This window comes from Cryptomeria japonica, chromosome 11 (genome assembly GCF_030272615.1).
Source record: "Cryptomeria japonica chromosome 11, Sugi_1.0, whole genome shotgun sequence".
Classification (NCBI taxonomy): domain Eukaryota; kingdom Viridiplantae; phylum Streptophyta; class Pinopsida; order Cupressales; family Cupressaceae; genus Cryptomeria; species Cryptomeria japonica.
The window spans coordinates 208241701-208247243 of record NC_081415.1 but is presented as its reverse complement, the minus strand read 5'-3'; positions in this window follow the sequence as shown (position 1 = coordinate 208247243).

Genomic DNA, 5543 nt, shown 5'->3' with positions numbered 1-5543 from the left:
ACACAGGGGGTCATGACAAAAAATAATGTCCTACAATTACATACACAAACTAAATTATAGTTCCTTCTTAGGAGTACACAAGATACCTTCATTTAAGATCAAATAGACAATTCATTATTGCCACTTTGGATCTATTTAACATTGAAAATCTTTGCATTTGTTAATGTTGCACAATCCTTGATATTGGCCCATTTTAGAATTCTCATTTAGACATTCATATAACCAAATTATAATTTCTACTTAAGAGCACATAAGAATTCTTCACTTAAAACCAAATACATGCTTTGTTCCTACGATTTTGAATCTATTCAACACACAAATCAACTCTTATGAATAAAATCCATCATTCAACTTCTCTATTATATTATTTAATTAATTTCAACTATTTTCAGTTGTCTCTATTATATTATTTAATTAATTAAATTGTTTAATATTAAAAAACACTCCCAAAATTTTCAATTTCTAATTTAAGATTAAGTTTCTCCACTAAGCAAACAAATCAAACTAGCGTCTAGTCAACCTAACAGAACAACTTAGTCCAAAAATGTCCTCCAAACTTTCTCATAACACAATTACACTACATTAAGAATAGGTAGAACCAAATTGAACCCAATTGCTAATGTTTTTCCATCTAAGAAAAACCAAATTCAAGAACATAACAAAACAAAAAAAATTTGCCCCCCTCTGTGAAACCTCCACACTCACTGCAACACTGCCTATATGCTGGTCCTTACTCTGTTAAAAACTTCCCTTCCTTTGTCTGTTGGATTCATCTCACACCTGCTCACACTTTGACAAGTTTTCCCGTTAAAAACAAATTCAAACATAGGCGGTTAGGGTTTCTTTCCTTTCGACCAAATCTGTGTTTATATCCTATATTCTCCTATCTACTTAGATTTAAAAACTAAGAGTGTTGTTCTCAAGGGTGAGTGAAAAAAGATAAAACAGGTACCAACAATTAGCAAATAGAAGAGATTAATAATTTTGTAACCGTAAGTTCAATTGAATCCTAACTCTAATCAAATTGTAATCTTATTTGAACAATAACTACAATACTAATTTAATGTTAATTATAAACTTAATTGAATCCTAAATCTAAGCATAATAATCCATAACCTAAATTGAACACTAATCTTAACCCTTACCCTAACTCTATTTTATACTTAACTACACGCTAATTAGATCCTTACAAGATAAATCTAGTAAATAAATGAGAGACTTAGTGTACTATTAGTTTATAAATTTATATAAACAATTTTCTTCTTTCAATTAAGAATACTATAACTCTTCTAAAATTCAATACTTATTTGAGATTTGAGACTACTTAAATTCTTACAAGATAAATGTAGTACATAAATGAGAGGCTTACTATAGCTATTAATTTATAAAAATAATATGATCTTTTTTTATTTTATTTGTATTATAAAAATGTTAATTTTATATTATTAATGTTAAAATTATTATATTGTTATTTTTTATTAGATTATTATATTATATTGTTGACTTATTATATTATTATCAATATTAATACTTAAATTATTAGAATATTTATATTTTAAACATTATATTAGTATTTTATAATTTGTATGACTATATTAATAATGTTTTATATTATATAATGTTATTATTTTTATTATTTTTTATCTTGTTATGTTATCAAAATTTAATAGTATTAAATTAGGTGAGCATAATCCTAACCTAACCAACCAAGAGCTATTTATAAATTACTTTAAACATAAAATATTTGTTATCTTGTAATGGTAACTAAAAAAAAATTCACAATTAGATAATAAAAGTAAAATTTATTTATTATGTTAATTACCTTGTAACAAATATCAAACAAAAAAAAAAAATTAGATTTATTATCAATTTTTTACATTATCAAATTAAAACATACTAAATATTATTTTAAAGCTTGAAACCCTAATAAAAAAGATTAAAAAATGTAAGAGTAATGCAACAAAATGAATGTAAAGAATTTTCTAATTTAAAAGTCAAAATAAATGTCATAAATATGTGGATATGAGAAACCTCAAAATAGGTAGGAAACTTTGGATGAAAACTAAATAGATTCATTAAATATAAGTTTATTAAATAAATAAAATAATTAAATACAAATCAACACATATTAGGTAATGATAGTTGAGATCATATTATTATAACAACTACTTTTCAAAAATAGAATTTCTTAACTCATTGATAAAATAATAACTTTTTTAATTAAGATTATTTAATTACATTGGTATATATTTGATAAATATTATCTTTACTTCTAAAAAAAATATTTGAATCTATTTATGTAAAATTTGTTTATACATATTAATATAATAAATTAATTATTATACTTATATTTATATTCTTCATATATGCCCCTAGAAAAAAAACTAGTTTGTCCAAATAATTATGTTTATTAAATCATATGCAAATCAACATATATTAGTAATAATATTTGAGAGTAATAAATCATATTATTATAACAATTACTTTGAAATAATAAATACAAAAGTTAAAATTACTTAACTCATTAACAAAATAATAATTATTTTCTAATTAAGATTATTTAATTACATTGAGATATAAAGAAGAAATATTGTTATTTTTTAAATAAAATACATTTGAATCTATTTATGTAAAAAAAATTCATATATATTACAATGATAAATTAATTATTATATTTTATATTTATTTTTCACATATAATATAAACATAAATGATATATATATATATAGGTTAAACTTTACAAAAAAAAATTTTTAAAAACTACCAACACAAATAACTTGTATCACACTTGTTTAGAAAGGTATTAAAAAAGTAATTGAATAACTCAAGGAGTTATAATATAAATAATGATCTTTGAATTATGTCTCGGGAGTTGACTTCGACATTGGGGAAGGAGTAAAGCATGAAGGTGAAGGTATAAAGGAGGTCGTCCTACCATTTCTGAGATGGGCACGAGGGCAATGTAAATACCACCGTAGTTTGGAGGCACGACAGGGCTGGGAAGCTCTGAAGCTATTGATTGAGATTAAGGAGCTGGAAGTGGTGATCAAGCAAGTGAAGGCAGAGGAAGAGGAAGCTGGAAGGTGTGTTCTTCGTTCGTGAAGGAAAAGATTGGCTCCGGTCCCGGTGGTGTGGCGAGCTCCTCTCGCAGGGGATGATACAACGCCAATTTCCTTTTTTGATAGCCCACTTTTTAAGGTGTGAAATGTCTAGTTTATTTCTGGTTTTTATTACTTATGAACTCTGTGGTTTAACCCGCATCTCTTTGGTTTCTGTTGTTTATGGGATGTGACGGTTGTTTAGGGTATGGTTAACCCTGTAGATGAATGAATGTTGGGGTTTTTTGGGTATGGTTAATTTTGTAGATGAACATGATTGTGATTGTAGATGAACTTGTTTTGTGGTCGGGGTGGTTTGGGTGAATGTCGTACAGGTAATTTTGATTTGGTGGTTGGTGGTTCTTGAGCTTTAGACTTATGTACTTACTTTATTTTGAGCAATAAAATCACAATATTACCAAGCAAAAAAAATGATCTTTAAATTATTTTGAATTTGAGAATAATTAAAGCAAAAAATTAATTTGGAGCTCTCTTCATTCTTAGTACGGTTAATGCAGGTGCAGACAGGCGAGCGGTGAAGGGTACAAAGCACTGACACGACAAAATGGAAAATAGAAATGAAGAATAAAATGTTTTGACCAGTTTGAAAGTCACAGCTTAGTGTACATATCTACAAATTAGCACGTAGGATTAGACTTTATTTCTTTTCCATACAAATTCACTCCAACTATAATCCTCACAATGGTTGCATATCTTTTACAATCATTACCTTTATACAAAAGATAAATCAATGGGATTTGAATCTTGAGAGAATCCAATTAGAAGATAATGATATCCACCAAACTTATTTGGATCATCAAGATATTTATGGTTCTTGTCATCTCTAGATTCCATAACTTAAGTAAACATTTTCATTAGGAACCCATACAAACAATTACATATGCATTGCAAATGGTCTAGAGACAACTTTCACCCCATTAAAAATCACTTGGTTAAGGTCTCACACATTGTATATTACATCAGAAAAACCTAGATATCTGAAAGGAAAACAACATAAGAAATGAAAGATCTATCTAAGGGATAACATTGCTTGTTCAATGCAAAAAAATCAAATGCAAATTATATCCAAATAACAAGGTCATCACAATCTTAACACAACATAATATGTAGTGAAAAATTAAAAGAAAAATAAAATATGAGAGCTCATCTTTCAAGGTTAGACAAGAATGAAGTTGGGTCACACCACTTTTCCATTTGAATAATTTGTCATTCTTCATCCTCCAACTTCTAGCACATTTTCTATGAGGACTCAAGAATTCTTCAAGAAACATCATAAATTTATTACTTCTCTTATTCTTCTTATTTAAAAAAGTTCTAAGAAAAAGAAAAATCCTCATAATATCAAAAGAGTTTGTTATATAGAGTGACATATTATTCCTCTCTATCCAATAGTATGGAGACATGACATAGTTTCACCCATATACCAACCTTCCTACATAATAACCTATGGATATGACTACTTGTGAGAGCCCACATGGGTCTTCTTCCAAGAGTACAAGGCATAGTTCTTCATTCTCCATATTTGGAAAGTCATAGGTTGACTTTGTTCCTTGAACCAGTCACCTAGGTCTTCCCAAATGGGGGCTCTTAAAAAGGTACCTCTCCAAACCCCCAAAAAACTTCCTACACCCTTCTTTGGTACCCTACCCATAGGTATTTTGGTTGAAATCTAAAAATGAGATTTTCAAACAAATTTTCATGCTTAAAATTTCTACATGGGCTTGCACTCTTACACCTAATTTTGGACCCTAGAAACACAACTAAACACCATCACATTGAATTAAAGTTCCAGAATAAAAATTTAGGCACTTATACTTTGGTTCATAGACACTTATATTTTGTTTCATACTTAAAAGCCCTTAATTCACATTGGATTGTTATATTTTTCTCACTAGAATACATTAACAAAATCGCATTACTTCATAATGTGGAGCAATGTAATTAAGATCCAAATGACTTTCCCTCCTCCCATTAGCTTTTGTATAGTCACACATGCTTCTACAAACATCAACACATCTATTATATTTGTAACCAAAACAACAAGAATTATTATCATATCAAATTAAGCTCACATACCTCAAATATGCAATTGAACCCTAAACTCATACATCACTAGCATGATCATAAACCAACCTCATCAAATAGTGTGACTAAATCTTCCTATTGAATTATAAAATTCACATCTCTAACTATTGCAATTTTGTTAAAATATACTTTCTATATTTAGTAATTTTTTAATAATCTAACAAATTAAGTCTAGAAGTCAATTCAACATCTAGATCGTTTCTTTTTTGACATTTTTATTTTTATTTACTAAAACAAGTCTAGATATTATCAAATATCTCATATAGACAAAACATGTGAATAAAGGTTGGTACCCACATATAATCATAGTTTATTGAATAAATGATCAAATATCATTAA